Genomic DNA, 20,736 nt, shown 5'->3' with positions numbered 1-20,736 from the left:
AACTCTGGCTCCCCCTCCCCCAAAAAATAAAATAAAGTCAAACCTTTTTTGCAGGCAAAAAAATAAAAAATAAAAAATTCAATGTGGGGGGGGGGGTAACAAGAATTTTTTCACACCGGGTACCACCTGACCTTGCTACGCCACTGGGGGTGTGGCATGGGCAGTGCCCCGAAGCATTAGATCAGGGGTCAGCAACCTTTTTCAGCCATGGGCCGGTCCACTGTCCCTCAGACCTTGTGGGAGGCCGGACTATATTTTGAGGGGGGAAATGAACAAATTCCTGTGCCCTACAGAGATGCATTTTAAATAAAAGGACACATTCTACTCATGTAAAAACACGCTGATTCCCGAACCGTCCGCGGGCCGGACTGAGAAGGCAATTGGGCCGCATCTGGCCCCTGGGCCTTAGGTTGCCGACCCCTGCATTAGATAGAGAGGGCTGGAGGCCTCGGGTTTGTGTTCCCCATCCCTGCTGTGGTTGCAAAATTCCTGCATTGCACAGGCGGGTTGTAATAGATGACCTCCAGGAATCCCTGCCAGCTGTAAAACTCCATGATTGTATTATTCAACATTCCCTTAACCCCACCCCCCATTCAAATACACCTTCCATCTATCCATCCATCATCATAATGGGCATTTTGATTACAGCACAGAGTGGTTTCTGATTTCCTCCTGCTTCTCACTTTTGTCACTCCCCATTTAGGTACAGAATATCCATTCTGGGGTGTTCATATGTTGAGATGGGCATACGTCTCCTTTGGCTTCTCTCACTCTTTGCTATTGAACTAAAAAGAACTAGTAATGTGTTTGGGGGCATCGACATGGGTGACGGTTTTCTCAATGACAAGTACCGGCTTGAGGAGGAATAAAAAAAACGGGAGGAGGGTGCCGCAGGGTAGCTTTTGAAATAAAAAGCTTCCCGCATGCAAACAGGGGTGAGATGATCTTATTGTACCTGCGTGTGGGTTGTGAACCCCATAATTCAGGGCTGCTTTGTAAAGTACTCCATTGTTTTCTCTTTTATGCCGCCTGGAGTTCTTCCAAGCACGACTAACAAAGGCTTGACAAAAAAGGTTTGGAACATCATGGCAAAAAATAATAAAAAAACATCTTCACTAAAGACAAGAATAAATATTTGCAAACAAGCTCTCCCAGCAGACTGTGCAGAGCCATATAAATAACTAATGTGTTCTTAAAAGGGTATTTGCATGCTGGCATATCGGTCTATGGGCCCATCTGTACCATATATTTAAAGCACTCTTGTACCACTTTAGCATACTTGGCTCCCCCCCCCCCAAGAATGCTGGGAACTGTAGTTTGTTAACGGTACTGGGGGTTGTGAACTACAGATCCCAGGATTCTTTGAATGGAACCATGACTGTTCAATGTGCATAAATGTGCAAGATGGATGTGATCTATCGTGCTTGTTCGTGAAAGTCATGACCAAATGTGCGGACTCTGAATCCACGGAAAGAGTGGGCTCTGTATGCACAATTTGGGGACACTGGCTTTTGCAGGGCTTCTGACAGAGCCGGCCCAGCCATTAGGCAGGGGGAGTTCACTGCCTCAGGCTGCTGAAGCTGCCCAGCGGCGGAGAAGCCCCACTGTCATTGGCGCCGATTTGGGGCGAGATCTCAAAATCATGTGATGTCTTGTCAGTGGCGTAGCATGGGGGGTGCAGGGGGGTCGGCCACACCGGGCGCAACATCTGGGGGGGGGGCGCTCGCACTCGCAGCTCTCTGCCCCTACTAAAATCCACAGGTTAGGGGGCGCAAATTACTTGCCTTGCCCCGGGTGCTGACAACCCACGCTACGCCACTGTGTCTTGTGCACAATCTCACACAATTTGGGGCAAGATCTCACTGAAAACCAGCACTATAACTCCCATCATCCCTAGCTAGCAGGACCAGTGATCAGGGATGATGGGAGTTGTAGTCCAAAAACAGCTGGAGACCCAGGTTTGGGAAACACTGATGATTGCCTCTTAATTGGCTCTTCCTCGAGTTAAGCATTCCTAACCTCCCCAACCTTTCCTACCAACAGGAGTGCTGGCTGGGGCTGATGGGAGCTGCGGGCTAGGAAAGGCTGTCCTATGCAACACAGCTGCCAAAGCAGAAACAGAGTGCAGAATGCTCACGAATCCTTCCAGGTGATGTCTTGAAAGTCCCAAAGAAATTGGGGAGAGTGTTTGATCCTTCTGTTTATTATTGGTCTCAGCCACTATCAAGGCTGGATCAAGGTTGGATCTAAACCCATCAAAGAAGCGTTTTCAGTTTAAAGCATTGTGAATTTAAACAGGGAAAACTGGTAGAGAAAAACAGAACTCCACATCGCCATCTGGTGGCACAATGTTATATCGCACATAAAAAGGTAAAGGGACCCCTGACCATTAGGTCCAGTCATGGCTGACTCTGGGGTTGTGGCGCTCATCTCGCTTTATTGGCCGAGGGAGCCGGCGAACAGCTTCCAGGTCATGTGGCCAGCATGACTAAGCCGCTTCTGGTGAACCAGAGCAGCGCACGGAAACGCCGTTTACCTTCCCGCTGGAGCGGTACCTATTTATCTACTTGCACTTTGATGTGCTTTCAAACTGCTACGTTGGCAGGAGCAGGGACCGAGCAGCGGGAGCTCACCCCGTCGCGGGGATTCGAACCACCGACCTTCTGATCGGCAAGTTCTAGGCCCACAGTGCCACCCGCATCCCTCCATATCGCACATGCAACACATATAAATCGATTTTTCTTTACCAGTCTAGCTGAGTCTCAGGTATTTGTAGAAAATAAGATTTTCCTTGCATAGAATAATAATAATCCAACTTTCTCTCTCTCTCTCTTTGATCAATCTGACTCTAGTGCTATAATTGTTTCTTTCCTTCCTTAGCAATTCAGCCGAAATTGTCCCTAGCCTGCCTGACCAGGCACTCGCTTTCCCTTTTGCTTCTCTAGGTCAGGTGCAAAACAATCAATGATAAACAAGACATCTTATTTCTCTCTTAAGATTGTGTACTTGTCCCCTTGGCACAATTCCTCTTCCCTCCTTTTGGGGCATCAGTAAAACTAGCCAATTGCCCAAATGCTGCTGCAGGACTCCAGCTCCCATTATCCCACATCGTTGGCCATGCTGGAAATGACCGATGGGAGCTGGAGTCCAACAACATCTGGAGGGCCACAGGTTCCTAGCTGTAGTGCAGAAGAAGGGTCTATATTTTCAGGGATGGAAGGTGCAATGTGCTTTAAGGGCTCTGCACACACCACTCTGTTAGGATTCCTTCCCCAGAGAGATTCATGCTGTGTATAGGTGACCTCTGGAATTGGCTACCACAATGTATAACAGCCACCAGTGTGGACAGCTTTAAAAGGGGATTAGACACATTCAAGGAGGATAATGTGATGGATAGCTGCTAACCATGATGGTTCCAGCATCAGAGGCTGTGTGTCCCTGAATATCAGTTGCCATGGATCATTAGCAGGAGACGGATGTATGATCACATCTTCGCGCTGGCGGTCTTCCTAGAGACATCTAGATGGCCACTATGAAAATGTAATGCTCTGGATCAGGATCAGGGTTTAGGTTTGATGAGGCCCTAAGGTACTGGTGGCGCTGTGGGTTAAACCACAGAGCCTAGGACTTGACGATCAGAAGGTCGGCGGTTTGAATCCTCGTGACGGGGTGAGCTCCCGTTGCTCGGTCCCTGCTCCTGCCAACCTAACAGTTTGAAAGCACATAAAAGTAGATTAATAGGTACCGCTCCGGCGGGAATGTAAACGGCATTTCCGTGTGCTGCTCTGGTGCGCCACATGACCTGGAAGCTGTACGCCGGCTCCCTCGGCCAATAAAGCGAGATGAGCGCCGCAACCCCAGATTTGGCCACGACTGGACCTAATGGTCAGGGGTCCCTTTACCTTTACGATACTGAGGCCCTTTATATGTCCAGCTGTCCTTTGTCAACAACAAATTGTTGCTGTTTTTTGTGTTGAATATTTTAAGGAGCAGGCTAGCCGGCGGGGCCCAATACTTACATCACAGGAGCCTACACAACACAAAACACTGTTGCTGCATGTAGGTTTTATTTTATTTGTTTATCTTATATTTTGGATATGTATATCCAGTTTTTCCCCCTTTAATTTCTTTTGGGGCCCCCAAGAGAGTGGGGCCCTAAACTATAGCTTGTTTAGCTTATACGTAAATCCGGCACTGATCAGGATTTCCCAGGCTTGTGTCTCCACCTGTTTTTGGACTACAACACCCATCATCCCTAGCTAACAGTACCAATGGTCAGGGATGATGGGAACTGTTGTCCAAAACCATTGGGAGACCCAAGTCTAGATAGACCACTGGCCTGATCTGGCAGGGCGTTTTATATGTTCTTATGAAACAGGATTCTTCCACTACCCGATTTCCCCAACAACAACAACAACGCTTTTACAGTGCCCCACACTACTTTATCTTGTTCCACATATATGCTCATGGGGCCGGAACTGGCAGTGACCGTCCAGGAGCAAGACCTTGGAGATATCTCGAGGAATATGTTGACCCAGAGTGCGGCAGCTGTGAAAAAGGCAAATTCCATGCTAGGGTCCCTTCTAGACTACCAGTTTACAGATCAGCCATCCAGATTTGTTCGCACAAAGCTTTAGGGGAGATTAGATGATATAGATCTAAACAGAGCATGAGATTCTTAATCTCAGGGTTGTGGGTTTGAGCCCTTCTTTGGGCAAAAGACTCCTACATTGCAGGGGGTTCAACTACATGAACCTCGTGACCAATAATAATAATAATTTATTATTTATACCCCGCCTATCTAGCTGGGTTTCCCCAGCTACTCTGGGTGGCTCCCAACAGAATATTAAAACCACGATAAAATTCTATGATTCTAAATCATAGAGAAACAAAGCTGATCGCTTTGTGCAGAGGTTATACTACACTGCCTCTTTTTCACACATACTTTCCAGTGCATTCCCCCCTCACTTTACTTCCCCCCCTTCAAAACCTCATATACATTTATATATATATTGCAATATGATGGTGGTAGAACAAGTGGGCTAGTTGCAGCAGAACAACTTTCGGAATATCCCCTTCTCTCCACAAACCACCTAGAGAAGCGAATAAATACCCCTCTCTTTGGAAATGTGCCTTTCTCAAAGAGTTCCACTGATCAGGATGGGATCCCGAGGGTCATATACAGTAGTCCAACACCTTGCAATGCAGAAATCCTGCCCCCAGCCAGGTGGTCTGGAACCACGAGATGCACTAACTCATTATTAATACTAATGCGCGCACACACACAAGAATCAAGCGCTGCAAAAAATGACAGCGGCAACTGCCGGTTTGCATTTCAAGGCCAGCACACTCTGATTAGTTCATTTCTGCTCTGTGAATTATCGAAGGGCTTTCTGTGGCTGATGATGCAACTTTCCTTCTTCCCAGGCTGGGCGAGGGGAGGAGCCTCTTGCAGGCCCCGCCCCCTTCCTCTCCACCGTCAGCCTTGGGACAGCCAGAGGGATATGACAGGGCGTCGATTTCTTGGGAGCAGCCTGTGAAACGGATGTCTTTCCTCACACCCCCACCACGCAGCTTTCTCTCACTTTCTCTTTCTCCGACGCCCCCCTCCGCGCTTCGTTTTAAAGCAGCCGCGTCTCTCAACCGCCTCCCTCCTCCTCCTCGGAGATGTCTCTGGTTCTCTCTCAGTCTTCGCTTTGCCTTTGCACCCACCCCGCAAAGGGTTAATCCAATAATTCCCTGAGCAACTTTTGCGATGCTTTGCGAGCACAGAATCTGTGCTCTTAAATCGCAACTGGAAGTCATCGGACATTAAAGTGAAGGGAACCGAAAAGCAACCCAAAACGACAACAATCGTGGTTTTCGGTCCCCCCCCCCCATTCCCATCATCGTTTTTCTTTTCAGAGATTTGATAGCTGCTTGCTCAGTGCAATCCCTACCAACTCCTTACTCGCCAGTAAGCCGCATTGAACTGAGTGGAGGTTTGCTTCCAAGTAAGCGCACAATCAGGGGAAATGATCCGATGGGGATAGCTCCCAGATCACCAGCTTACAAGGAAGGAGCCTTGCAGACGGACCGAGAGGCAAAATAGACAGGTCTCTGCCCCGAGGTGCTTACAATCTAACTTTGGGGGGGGGTGGAGGAAGAGAGCAACAGGCAACGAGTTGACGAAAACAGGCGTATCTCTAAGTCCAGCCGGACTCTACGCATGTTTACTCGGGAGTAAGTCCCGATGGACTCGCTGATATGCGTAGGATCCCAGCGTAGGTCCAGCGCTTTAGGAATAAGTCCCTCTGAATTCAACAGCGCTTCTTTCTCAGCAGACGCGCTGCAGGTTGCGCTCTGAGGCTGCTGCGATCCCGTGCACACTTGCTCCGGAGTAAGCCCCGCTGTTCCCAGTGGCACTTGCGCCTGAACAGACAAGTTTAGGATCCTGCTGCACGGCGCGCGCGCGAACACCATGTTGTCGATGAGTCTTTAAATCTACAAAAAAGGGGGGCATGGATTTGTTTTTGTAGGAAAACGATGCAGGCTAATATCTTACGAAATATATATATTTGAAGATGGATAGTTCCTGCGCACTTTGCAACGTGTCTCAGATTATCCACATGATAATATATTTGAAATAATTCTGGAAATCTGAGAGCCGGGGTGTGTGTTCCTTCCTTCTGGGACCCCCTCCACGCTCACAGAAGGGGGGAAGGAATAGAAAGAGGAATACCATTAACTCTCCTTTTCCTTCCTCGGTCCTTTTTTGCATTGAAGAGGGGGAGGGGGGAATACCCTTTGAAGCAATTGCGCCCCCCTCTCCTCCCCCGCGTCCATGCCGCGCGCCGCTTCGCCCCGCGTCAATTACCAGCTCCGTTGTTTACAATCCGCCCCCGCAGCACGTTGGCAGGAAGGGCGGGGCGGAGGGCGGGGCGGAGGGGGGGAAGAGACCCCAGCTCCGCCCCCCCAGCCCCAGCCCCGGCATCGGCCTGTCTTTCGCCCCAGCTGGGAGGTCTGGAGGGTGGAGGTGATCCTACTGGAAGTTGGGCAGAGGGGGGAAGAGCGAAAAAGATCAGAGGAAGACAGCAACCGGGTGTTTGTATGTGCAAAAAGGCGACTCATCTCTCCCCCCCCCATCCATCTATAGGGGGCACCATCTCCAGTCCCGGCCACCCTCCCCCCAACAAAATATCACATCACGTGGAGGGGAGGGGAGGCTGGAAGTAACTTCCAGCATCTATTGCGAGATTATTATTATTATTTTGCAAGCGAACGCCCGTGCGTGTCTGTGCATCTCCTCCCCGCACGCATTCACACGCGCACGCAATTAACCTGCACGCTTCTCCGGGAGGGTTCCTTCTTTGCACGGGCGTCCCTCTCCCCCCCCGCCACTTCTTGGATCTCTTCCCCCACCCCACCCGCTTTTGTCATTTGCGCTCGCCTTGTGGTGTTTGTCTCTCCAGCCGCCTCATGACCAGCTAAGGGATTTCACCTCGTCCTTGAGAAAAAGGGAAGCCAGCAGATCAAGGCACAGACAGAAAAAGAGAGAGAGAGAGACGGTATCTCTCTCCCTCCCTCCCTCCTTCCTTCCCTCCAGTATATCTCTCTGCCGCTCTTCGCCATCTCCGCGTCTGACGGCCGAATCTCCCCAGGCCCGAGAGAGGAAAACCGGGTAGGTTTTTGCAAAAAGACGGAGCCGCGGAGAACTTTCTCTGCGCGAGCGTGTGAAGGGTGGGTGGGTGGGATCTGCTGGGGAACCAGCCGTGCTGGTGGGAGCTGCACTTTGGCAGGGATCCCTCCCTCCACCCCGCAACACTTTCCCAGGATCGCTCCGGATCAAACGGTGCTCAGTGTTGTGTTTACAACTGGCTGCAAGGAGATGAGGGAGGCGGATGGAGAGCGAAGGAGTGGCGCGCAAGATTGGAGCCCCATATCGCCCTGCGTTTTAGTCTCTCTCTTTTTGGCGTGTGTGTAGATCTCAGTTGCTGCCCCCTTTCTCCCCCACCCTGGCAGACACGCACCGGGATCATGCCACCCCACCCTCCTCTGGCCACGGTGCTGGAGAGAGAGAGAGAAAGAGGTATGCATGCATGCACCAGCGAGGCCATGCGCGCCTCGCCAATGGGACCCTTGGCGAGGCGCTTTCAAAAACTTTGCAGCTCGGTTTGGCCCGCCTCCCCGGCCTCTCTGCAAACCCAGATCCTCGTGGCCCCTGCTCGGAGCTAAACCTAGCTGTCCTCCGCTGGAAGCAGAATACTGGGTTAGAGAGAGCGAGCGAGAAGGTTTTCTTGGTCTGGTCCAGAAAGGCTCCTCCTCTTTATTGATCTCCCTGCAGCGTGGGGAGAGTTTGGGGTTGGGGTGTCTCTGTGTATGTTGCTAGAAAGCTGAGCGACTGTGTGAGAAGGGGGGAAAATCTCTCGCTCTCTCTCTTGAATCTTGGACTGGGCTCCTGGTCCCCCGGGATCCCTCAGACAGGAAGCATTAAATTATTTTAATTGCCTCGGCTTTGTTTGTGTACGCCTGTGCGGGGAGGGAGAATGGAAAAGCATCCCTTCGGATGGAGATGGTTTTTTGCTTGTTCCCCCCACTTCCCTATGTATCCACACCAGCTTATTAAGGGGGGAGAATGAGGAGCGGGGTTTGTTTTATTTGGGGGGGGGGGGAAATTTCATTGTCGTATCAATGCGTTTGTCTGCTTGCACTTTGCAGAGTATTGATCCACCATTCGGAGAATAGTAGCCTCAGCAGTAGTAGAAAGGCATTGTTGACATACTTTCCAGATAGGAATGTTCTTCTTTCCAAGTTTTGCTATTTTTTCCATTTTTTAAAAAATTCATTCCTCCTTAAAACGCTTTGGCTCGCTGAGAAAGGACTCGGAGACACTGTCTTTTTGCAGCTGTTACTCTTGCTCTTCCCCCCCCCCCAATAAAAGGAAGGGAGAGAGAAAAGTCAGAAAGGAAAGAAAAAGTAATCCTAAATCAATGGATGCAATGATAATAAAGCAGAGTATTTAAACTCTCAAAGCTAAGCTTTGCATTGGGGACACACAACTGCAGTGAACTTTGCCTTTTGAGAGAGTGAAGCGCACTCACATCAGGGACTTTATTCTAACAAACGCGGCTGGGATCCTAGAATAACCGAGGTTGTTTTGTCAAGAACAACATGGACAGATTCCCCCCATGGGATTTCTGTTCAACTCTGTGCTCTGGCCAAGGGCAGACCCAATAGCAATCTCTGGGATTTTCGGATAAGAAGACTGTGGGAATCTGCAGAAGGCGGAGGGGCTGTTTTCTCCTCCTTGCTCATAAATAAGTGCCACATCCCAAAACGCTCCCAGGATTATTAATTTATTTATTTGCCATTGCTTCCTAATAACAAGCTTCTGTCAGCCAACCGGGGATATTTGCAGGCATATAATGCTGCAATTCAATTTCAATTTATTTATTTTGTTTGAAACGTGGAAGCAAACACATTTTGCAAAATGTCTTCTGTGAACTGTAAGGGTGTGACTTGTACGCTAGCAGATTTTTGCACCTTTCCGAAGATAAGTTAGAATCTCTCCCCTCCCTCCCCTTTCCAAATTGAGAAGAGTTTTGCATAGATATGAAGATATAGGCAGCTGTGTTTGTCATTAGAGGAGGAGTTTGGTGGGGTGGGGTGGGGGAGGCAAGAGGAATCCAAAACAGCAACAGTAGCACAGCACTTTAGACCAAGTCCAAAGACAAAGTAGCAAGTTTCCTCTGTGAACTCAAAAGAGTTTCCTTGCTTTTTCTGACTTTTTAAATGGGTCCCAAGGAAAGTGTGCTACTGTTTGCTACATGCAGCTTCAAAGAACTGGAATGCAAGCCTCACGGAGAGATGGTAAATCTCAGCCTAATGGAGACTCCAGTTCTAGAGACAGTGTATCTATGAATATTGGCCGCGAGGAAGGCACCCCGAAGGCAACTCTCCAGATCTGAAAACAGCTGAAATCAATGGACATGGAGAGATCCAGCAGGAATGCCATATGCCAATGCGCTGAAGCTGAGCTGAGCTCCAGAAAGCATCTCTGTCACATTTGAATATCCGTAGAGCAAAAGTTTCGCAGGTTCCTTGCCCCAGCTGATTTAAATTTAGCTTCTGCCTGAAGCCCCACTAAAGCCAACGAGAAGTATTTTAAACCAATTCTCTAGGCTTCTCTCTGTGCAAGCATGACATGCTCATCCCTTTCGTATCTTTCCCTGAGAAAGATCACAAGGTTGTGTCTGAGATTCTTCTCTAGGAAGTTCAATTAGACGTTGCAAAGGTAGACGAAGCACTTTCAAAAGAAAGCAGAAGGGATGCCTTATTAGACAAAATAAGTTTGCAACTATTTTGGCAGCAGTTGCAGGGAAAGAAAAAGATGCTTGTGGGTTTTTTTCTGATAGGGTAATATTCGGCAAGATCTCAGCTAAGTGGTTTGTTAAGAAGAGCAATCATTAATTGGCTGTGTTTTGATAATCCTACGTGATCTGAAAATGGACACTGCACTGGCATCCTTCGTTAGCACTTTTGGTCAAAATGTAAGCTGCCTCGAATGCCTGCTGCAAAGTGTGCAGAGCAGGACTTGACAACCGACTGACTTCTTCTGTGGACTGGATGTTAGAGTAGTGAAGAGGCGTTGACAGTTTCAAGTTCACTCACTTCAGGGCTCTGTGTGGTTTCTCAACTTGCCCAGTGTGGTCTAGGAGATGCTTTGCTGCACTTATACAGTGTAGTTATTTATATTAAAAGGTAAAGGTACCTCTGCCCGTATGGGCCAGTCGTGACTGACTCTGGGGTTGCGTGCTTATCTGGCTTAAGAGGCCGGGAGCCGGCGCTGTCCGAAGACACTTCCGGGTCACGTGGCCAGCGTGACGAAGCTGCTCTGGCGAGCCTGCACCAGCGCAGCGCACGGAAATGCCGTTTACCTTCCCGCTATAAAGCGGTACCTATTTATCTACTTGCACTTAGGGGTGCTTTCGAACTGCTAGGTTGGCAGGCGCTGGGACTGAACGACGGGAGCTCACCCTGCCGCGGGGATTCGAACTGCTGACCTTACGATCAGCAAGTCCTAGGCACTGAGGTTTTACCCACAGCACTACCCGCTTCCCTAGTTATTTATATTACGTTCGCGCAAAATGGCTTGTAGCATACTGCGAGGATCCCAACAGGGTTACAGAGTTGTGCTGTACTTTATTGTGCTGTACTCACCACTTACTTCCTTGCCGCAGGATCACATTTGTACAGTGCTATACCAGCTGGACTGGCTCCTGGTGGAGTACAGGATCAGGTTTAAGGTGCTGGTTTTAACCTTTAAAGCCCTATATGGCCTAGGACCCTCGTACCTACGGGATCGCCTCCCCTGGTATGTCCCTTGGAGGACCTTACGGTCTTCAAATAAAAACATCTTGGAGATCCCGGGCCACAGGGAGTTTAGGCTGGCCTTGACCAGAGCCAGGGCTTTTTCGGCCGTGGCCCCAATCTGGTGGAACGCTTGTCACGAGAGACTGGGGCCCTGCGGGACTTGACATCTTTCCACAGGGCCTGCAAGATGGAGCTGTTCCACCAGGCCTTTGGCCAAGGCACAGTCTGACTCCTGCTCTCTCCTTATAAGAACTTGTATGAAAGTAGCCCCCCCCCCCCAAAAAAAAAACTTTTCTCACAGGCTCATATAAGATCAGTATAAGCAGTTAGGCCTGGTGAGCATTTAAGGTCCCCATCCCTAATTTGCGGGTTGCCATCTGATTAGATTTCACTTTGATTCTGATTTGATTTTAGGATGTATTTTAATTGATTACTTGATTTTATGGTAATATGTTATATATTTGATGTTAGCCGCTCTGAGCAAGTTTAGCTAGTGTTAAATACCATCTATAGAGCATTTTCATAACATTTTCTTTAAGTGCACTGCATGCTGTAAAATTAATACCATCCTTCCATAACCTTTCCCATGATTCTAATTGAATATTATATCCAAAAACTTTAGCCCAGTGTATCATCACATCTACTAGGAGTTGTTTCTTTTTGTTTTCCAGTGTTGTTGTTGTTGTTTAGTCGTGTCCGACTCTTCGTGATCCCATGGACCAGAGCACGCCAGGCACTCCTGTCTTCCACTTCCTCCCGCAGTTTGGTCAAACTCATCTTGGTAGCTTCTATAATTCTGTCCAAACATTTCGTCCTCTGTCGTCCCATTCTCCTTGTGTCCTCAATCTTTCCCAACATCAGGGTCTTTTCCAGGGAGTCTTCTCTTCTTATGAGGTAGCCAAAGTCTTGGAGCCTCAGCTTCAGGATCTGTCCTTCCAGTGAGCACTCAGGGCTGATTTCCTTCAGAATGGATAGGTTTGCTCTTCTTGCAGTCCATAGGACTCACAGGAGTCTCCTCCAGCACCATAATTCAAAAGCATCAATTCTTCAGCGATCAGCCTTCTTTATGGTCCAGCTCTCACTTCCATACATCACTACTGGGAAAACCATAGCTTTAACTATACGGACCTTTGTCGGCAAGGTGATGCCTCTGCTTTTTAAGATGCTGTCTAGGTTTGTCATTGCTTTTCTCCCAAGAAGCAAGCGTCTTTTAATTTTGTGACTGCTGTCACCATCTGCAGTGATCATGGAGCCCAAGAAAGTAAAATCTCTCACTGCCTCCATTTCTTCCCCTTCTATTTGCCAGGAGGTGATGGGCCCAGTGGCCATGATCTTAGGTTTTTTATGTTTTCCAGTGTACTTCATATCAATAAAAGACTGCCATAAGCAAGTTTTTATTCTGAAAGTGTGGCCCAGAGAAAAAAGCTTGAGAACCACTGACCTACATAAACTAGCAGCAGCTTTCTGGGGTTTTAGGCAGGTGCTTGAGTCTCCTTACCTGGTGAGGCCGGGGATTGAACCTGGCACCTTCTGCATGCAAAGCAGGTGCTCTGCCACTGAGCTACAGCCCCTCCCCATCATTCATGACTCCGGCGTCTGGAGGAAATCCCCTCCCTTCCTCCAAACTGCTTCTCAAATTACAACTCAAATTACTGCCAGCTCATATCTGCACAGCCCCACTCTGGTTCCATCATACCAGAGTGTGACAGAATGTTAGGAGTACTAATAATGATACCACCACGTACTGTGAACATAATTTTCACTCTTCGCTGCTGATGTGCTCTGGAGTTTTAAGATCTACCAGCGAAAAGTCACAACACTTAGAAGCAATGGGGAGAAAATAGCAATTTCAGCATTATGCTGAAAACACTGGCTTCAGCTACCCTTCTTTTGTTGTGGAATGTTGCAACGCTCTTAAGGGTTGGTAGATTAGATTTTTTTATTTTATTTTTTACATTATGTGCATAATCTTTGTGACAATCTTTTACTTTCTCCAGCGTATGAACAATTGCATCAAATCCTACTTCTTCCGGGTCTCTTGAAGAAAATAGCCATTTTAAAATTTCTGGGGAATTTTTTTGTCTGAGCAAGGACTGAGTAGCCAGGCCTCATGCTGCTACAATATGTTTTTCCTTTCTTTTTGTTTTCAACAAAATGTAAGTTCATTAGCCTATATATATAGGTGAGGACCTTTGAGCCTCCACATATTTCAGCTGCAAGCCCTTAGGCTCCCCATCCAGATCTTTCAATGGCAGTGTGGCAGTCAGGAGGCAAAGGTAAAAGGTAAAGATAAAGGTCCTCTGGACAGTGAAGTCTACTCAAAGGCAACTATGGGGTTGCGGCGCTCATCTCGCTTTCAGGCTGAGGGAGCCGGCATTTGTCTGCAGACAGATTTCTGGGTCATGTGGCCAGCAGGACTAAACTGCTTCTGGCGCAACAGAACACCGTGACAGAAGCCAGGACTTATGGAAATGCCGTTTACCTTCCTGCTACAGTGGTACCTGTTTATCTACTTGCACTGGTGTGCTTTCGAACTGCTAGGTTGGCAGGAGCTGGGACAGAGCAACGGGAGCTCACTCCATCATAGGGATTTGAACCGCTGACCTTCCGATCAGCAAACCCAAATGTGGCAGTCAGGAGGCAGAAGCAGGGTGCACACCAACATGGAGCATCAGGTGCAGTCAGTGAGCAAACGGAGGGGCATTTGTGAAGATCCTTTCTGTCACATTTAGTTCAGGGGTCAGGAACCTTCTGCTAAGGGTCTCATGGCTTGGGGAGGAATAATCTGCTGGGTGCCACTTACTTGCAGTTGGCAAACTGGGACAAAGAGGCTGTGGGGCTGGAGACAAAAGGAGCACCCTTTGTTTGTCTGTCTGCCTGCCTGTCTGTGCCACCTTTCCTCTATTTTTCATTTTAGTCCTCTCTGCTATATGTTTGAAAGTAAGCCTAGTATGCTGGCTGTTTGGCCGTAATAATAAACATTCATTTCTAGTGTCCTGAGCCACAGGTTGCCCATCGTATTCCAACTTGCCTTGCTTCCCGGCGAGACAAACTTTGCTGTGGGGCAGGAATACACACATCACAACAATGTCCAGACAGGATGTCAAGCTGAACTGGAAGGTTCCCACAGGTTAATCCTACTGGTGGAGGTGTTAGGATATGGAACAGGCAGAATTCACTGCTCCAGGAAAGGATGGCGACTCAGCACCAGACACCCTGGGTTGTGACGCATCCTCAGCAGGTCCAGAACCCCAGCTCTTTTGTCCAAGGTCAGAACTTTATTCCCCCCACTGACCCCACTCCCTCTCTGTTCTCTGCTGGTCGAAAGCCTACCCATGTCTTTGTTCTGAAATGCCTCTCTCCAAGAGCACAGGTGCACTTAGATTTCTCTCAGCCTGCCGACAGCATATGCCTTTTGACAGTCTGAAGAGGTCCTTCTCTAACATTTATGACAGCATTTCCCCTTCTGCCTCTCCCCGTTTCCTTCTATTTTTATATTGGTCTCAAACTGTAGATGGAAGCCCACAGGTAATCCACAATGGAATCCATTAATATTGGCGATTTTCAGGAACTCAAGGACAATTACTTTCTTCCTTACTAATCCCCCGCTGCTTTTTCCATCTGTGCAGGAGGCCTGAGACTGTAAGAATGCCACTTTGGCTCCGTGTATCAAATACAGAACTCTCTTATTGCTCCTAAACCTACCTCCAGTGAGGCTGGGAAATCGAACTTGAGTGCCCCAGAGCACTGCTGCCTACTGGGATGCGTCACAGACGCAGCAGTCCCTTTTAGAGTTTTATTTGATGCACCCACTGGTCCTGACAATTGTCGGCTAACTGACCCCATCAGCAAGCCATCTCCTAATAGGAGATATAGATGAAGCCATTCTTTGCTATTGTACTTTCAGATGGAAAATAACAAGCTTCAATCTGAAAAAAAATAAATCATGGCCAGTGGATTCATTTGTCTATGTCTATATCTATATTTGTATCTATATCTATATCAGAGAGGATGAACCTGTAGCCCTCCAGATGGATGTCAGGGCATGTGTCAGCAATAACTCACATGGCATCAGTGAAGTTAACCCTTTATTCAAAGAAACAAGGCAGCTGAGGCCTAGAGAGCACAGCAACTCTTCCTGGTAGATCTCCTCCTCCCTTGGGACCTTCCCAAGCAATCTGAGACTCTGATGCCTTGTCTGTCTTTGCTCTGCCTTTTTCATACCTCTTCTGGTTCTGGGAGACCGGGGGTGGGGGGAGCTGGTCACAGCAGGAGGGGGAGACATCCTGGATTCTTCAGCAGCCTGACTCACCTCTGCCTCCCCTCCTCTCCAGCCTCTGCTTCTGCCTCTGCTTCTGTACTTCTCTCTGCCACAGCCTCTTCCTGCTCATGAAACCCTGTTGCCTCTTCAGCTTCCAACACCTCCTCCTCCAAGTCTGCTCCTTCTTCTTCCTCTGACCCCTCATCATCATCCCACCACCAATCCCCTGACTCTGAGCCTTTTTCCCTTGGTTGTTCCTTATCTGGTGCCTCCCACTGCTCCTCTGCATCCAGCCAGTGCGGGACACTGGACTTCAGCTCTCATTTCCCCTGGGCTATACTGACTGGGGCTCATGAGAGTTAGAGTCCAAAAATACCCGGAGGGCCACAGGTTTGCTACATATCTAGATCCATGCATGTTCACCTGTGTTGCAGCCATTATCCCATCTGTTGGAGCCTGCACAGTTCCTTCCAAGAGGCTGAGTTAGGAAGGGTGACAGGAGTGGAGGATACCCATGTGGGTTTGTCAACAGGTAAATGTAAGCTGCTGAATCCAGAGGAATTTAGTTATGCTTCAATTCCCACTGATGTTGTAGTGAAGCAGATTTGTTCTTTGAGGCTTCAGAAGGTGGACCTGGAAGCAATAAGTGGAAATTACAGAGGACTGTATTGAGGTTAAATGTTAGGAGAAACTTCCTAATGGTAGTTTGGCAGTGGACTGGGCTGCCTCATGGAAGTCATGAGTGGGGCTGGGTGATATATCAATATATAGTCATACCTCGGGTTAAATATGCTTCAGGTTGAGCGTTTTCAGGTTGCGTTCTGCGGTGACCTGGAAGTAACTGAATGGGTTACTTCTAGGTTTTGCCGCTCACGCATGTGCAGACGCTCAAAATGATGTCACGCACATGCGCAGAAGTGGTGAATTGCACATGCACAGACGTGGTTTGCATTCTGCTCAGGATGCGAACGGGGCTCTGGAACAGATCCCGTTTGCATCCAGAGGTACCACTGTATTGTCCAAAACTGGCTTGAAATCCATATTGTGATATCAGTTTCATAATTTTTGACCTGGCAATATATCAAAAATCATGATGTGTGCGCGCTATGCAAAAATCACAGTGCGGGGAAAAACCATGAAGTCACCCAAAACCTCTATATAGCTCCATCCTTATTTCAGACCTTGTGAAATATTGGTGTATCACGATGTTGAGATGGTGATATATCACAATGTTGAAAACCAGATATCACCCAGCCCAAGTCATGGGCTCTCCTATGCAGGCAGTGGGTGGAGAGTTGTCCATCAGGGATGCTGTAGCAACAGCAGCGTAGTCACCTCGTCTGTTGCTGGTCCTTCACTGAGTAGGGGTTGGGCTATATGACACATCCAAGTTCCCTTCCAGCTCTACGGTTCTATGAATTAATTGGGGGCAAATTAGTCATGACGAATTTCATTTCAGTGGGGCCGTAAGTGTGAGTAATTTCCTCTGAATCTACTCTGGGAACTCCATTCAGCACACCACCAAATCAGCCTTCAGGTACACGCATTACCAAAGCAGCCCGCAGGAAGCGGAAGCTGAGAATACTCCGCTGCCAAGATGTTCCAAGTTTCCAACACATAGAGCCAAAGTTTCACAGCTTTAGGTATGGCAGCTCCTTTCAAAGGTTTGGGGTTAGGAGTAGGGCAGTGACTGATCCTCATCACTTGGTTTAATGATCTAGCACAGGGGTCAGCAAACTTTTTCAGCAGTCCCTCAGACCACAGTCCCTCAGACCTTGTGGGGGACCGGACTATATTTTGAAAAAATAAATAAATGAATGAATTCCTATGCCCTACAAATAATCCAGAGGTGCAATTTAAATAAAAGGGCACATTCTACTCATGTAAAAACACGCTGATTCCCGGGCCATCCGCGGGCCAGATTTAGAAGGCGATTGGGCTGGATCCGGTTTGCCTACCCATGATCTAGCAATTGCTCCTCATCTTTGTGTTCCACAAAAAACACTGGAACAGCACATGAGGGTGCTGTCCAGATCCTGCTGTCAGGCTCTTCCCGAGGGCATTCTTCCTGAATCAGTCCTTGTTGTCATTTGATGTGAACCACTTTGAGGAGTTTTCATTGTTGTCGATTAAGTGGTATATACCGTAAAGTAAAGGTAAAGGGACCCCTGACCATTAGGTCCAGTCATGACTGACTCTCGGGTTGCGGCGCTCATCTCACTTTATTGGCCGAGGGAGCCAGCGTACAGCTTCCGGGTCATGTGGCCAGCATGACTAAGCCACTTCTGGCGAACCAGAGCAGCACACGGAAATGCCGTTTACCTTCCTGCCAGAGTGGTACCTATTTATCTACTTGCACTTTGACGTCCTTTCAAACTGCTAGGTGGGCAGGAGCTGGGACTGAGCAACGGGAGCTCACCCCGTCGGGGGGATTCGAACCGCCAACCTTCCGACCGGCAAGTCCTAGGCTCTGTGGTTTAGACCACAGCTCCACCTGCGTCCCTTGCCTCTCCCTTACCAGTTGCTTATTCAAGGTTATTTCCAATAAGCCCTGCATGCTAACTTAACTGTATTGCTTCTATGGCAGTGCTATAATAGGAGGGGGGCAAGCTATTTTGGAACTGTGGAAAGATTAGTGTTTTGGCTCGGCATGAAACAATAATGTGTGAAAAGTATAAGATCACACCTTAGGGAAACTGCATATTTATGCATAATCTGACAGTGAGATCTTGCCAGGTTTTTTCTTTCTTTTCGTGTTGTTGTTGACTCTGTGTAAAAGGAGAATGAAGGTTTCTGATGCATGTCTTCATAGAGATGTTATCACGACTGTTGAGATTTGAAGTCTGCTTCAAGGATGTGCAGATTGATTCAGGTTTCCCACTTCCTAGTCCCCCACCCAAACATCTATGTTTTGCTCTAAACATGATCATTTTGTAATCATTGCACACACAAAAACTGCTCTAAAAGAGACAGCTGTAGAGGTCAGTTCAAAAGTCAAATGGCCATTGATAACTAAGTAATAAAAAAGGTGACCATTTTTACCCTTAACAGGAAGAAGTAAGGAAGGCAGCAGAAAGGAGGAAAGGGATTGTGGGAATTCAATGTGGACCCCAGTTTGATGCTTCAGGAAACAGCCTGCCTCAGACACCTTGTGGACTGCCTGATTTAGCTCTGGGTCCATTTAAATCCACACACACACAATTGGAAAATAAAATACAGTGGTACCTCGGGTTAAGTACTTAATTCGTTCTGGAGGTCCGTTCTTAACCTGAAGCACCACTAATGGGGCCTCCCGCTGCCGCCGTGCCCCCGGAGCACGATTTCTGTTCTCATCCTGAAGCAAAGTTCTTAACCTGAAGCACTATTTCTGGGTTAGCAGAGTCTGTAACCTGAAGCGTATGTAACCTGAGGTACCGCTGTAACATCTCCCCCCCCCCCTTTGACAGAAGTGGATAGAAAACACACACAAACACACTAAATAAAGCCTGCAAAATTCCAGGCAAAGTGGTTGGTAACTTTAACTTTTTATTTTTGGACAGAATTTGATGAAATTTGCTAGCACTGTTGCTCTTTTGGAAGGCACGAACCCAGCCAAATTTCGGAAGGATAGCTACAGTGGTTTTCCCTGCAAGAATGGCCATTCTAGTTTTATTGTGGGTTAAAAAGTATTGCTTAACCTCCCCTAGCAACTCTCATCACCCATTAAAACAACAACAACCTATAAGCAGGCCACAAGGGCAATATCCCCCTCTTGCTGTTATTAGTGGCCCAAGGTCACCCAGTGAACTCTATTGCTGAGTGAGAATTTAAACCATATTCTCATTGGTCCTCATCCGATACTCTAAACACCAAACCACACTGGCTCACTGCACAGGTAACCACTGATAGCTTTATCCTCCTGCACTTTCAAAGGGGATGTCCTAAAACTTTGTTGTTGTTTTAAAACACACCATTTGGCCCTTAATTTGGAAGGTGATTGACTATGTCTGTGGCCTCTTTTTATGCTCACCTTGGACTGGGCTGGAGCGCTCCTTTTAATATATATTTTATGGATGAGCATTTTAGGTTCCAATTATATTCTTCTTCTTCTTATATTCCATTTCAACTTTTTTGGTTCTCAAGCCACTTTGAGGCACTTTCATGTAAAAACTAACTGAATAAATAACTAATTAAAAAACTAGTCCAGTAGCACCTCAGAGATAAACTAAGTTTGTTCTAGGTATACGTAGAACAAACTTAGTTGGTCTCTGAGGTGCTACTGGACTAGTTTTTTAATTTTTTATTTCGACTGCTTCAAACCAACATGGCTACCTACCAGGAAGCAAGTAAGTAAGTAACTAAAATTAAATAAATAAATAAATAAATTGGAGGTCACCACCACATCTTCCATGGTTGAAATACTATATACTAAAATAGAAAACATATCTAGGATTACCCTTGTTTTATTTTCATAACTGATCTTGCTTTTGCATCTTTTGAAGTAGTCTGTGATGCATAGAAAAATAGAAGGGAGAAACTTCCCTTATTTCTTATTTGCATGCCAAAACAAGATTGCCAGCTATTTTTCTGCGTGTTGCTAAGGACACAGGAGACAGTTAAAAGAAGAATCTGGCAGCCATTAATTCACCAAATACTGACATAAATCAGGAGGTGGAATTTGAACTCCACTCCAGGTTTGGGGGACTCTCAGACCTGTGGTTGTCCGTGTTCAAGAATGGTGAACAACAGCCTTCCTCCTTTCCCTTGAGGCAGTTGTGTGGATCGGGCCAGAGGGAAATGGCTACAAAATGATCCACAGTGACAGTCACAATTAAATCGACCCATGACGTGGTTGCCAGTGAAGGAATCCTGTTCCAGATCCCTCAGTGGTTTTCAACCTGTCGGTCCCCAGATGTTGTTGGACTACAACTCCCATCATCCCTGGGTTCTGGCCTTGCTAGCTAGGGGTGATGGGAGTTGTAGTTCAACAACATCTGGGGACCCACAGGTTGAGAAAGGCTGCTAGATTCTGGGTCTGCCAGTGGTTTGTTTCTATTTGTTACATTGATTTTAATCAACAATCAGACAAATTCGTGGAGGATGACTTTGCTACGAGTCATGCTAGCCACATAGTACGCACAGTA

At 47.6% G+C, this 20,736-nt stretch overlaps 1 protein-coding gene across 6 annotated transcripts in view; it reads left to right on the top strand.

Annotated features, from left to right (window-relative positions):
• The first annotated feature begins 6,991 nt into the window (after window positions 1–6,991).
• SOX5 (SRY-box transcription factor 5) overlaps window positions 6,992–20,736 on the top strand; it is a 766,948-nt gene continuing 753,203 nt past the window's right edge. For 4 of the 6 annotated variants that reach the window (XM_083461132.1, XM_083461137.1, XM_083461148.1 and 1 more), the window contains exon 1: window positions 6,992–7,660. The gene's annotated coding sequence lies outside the window, so the exon portion shown is untranslated. The remainder of the gene's footprint in view (window positions 7,661–20,736) is intronic. The other 2 variants (XM_083461136.1, XM_083461142.1) reach the window with 2 other exon arrangements.

Source organism: Podarcis liolepis (genome assembly GCF_965112155.1).
Source record: "Podarcis liolepis genome assembly, chromosome: 10".
NCBI classification, from domain to species: Eukaryota; Metazoa; Chordata; class Lepidosauria; order Squamata; family Lacertidae; genus Podarcis; species Podarcis liolepis.
This window is presented reverse-complemented; position numbering and strand designations above follow the sequence as displayed.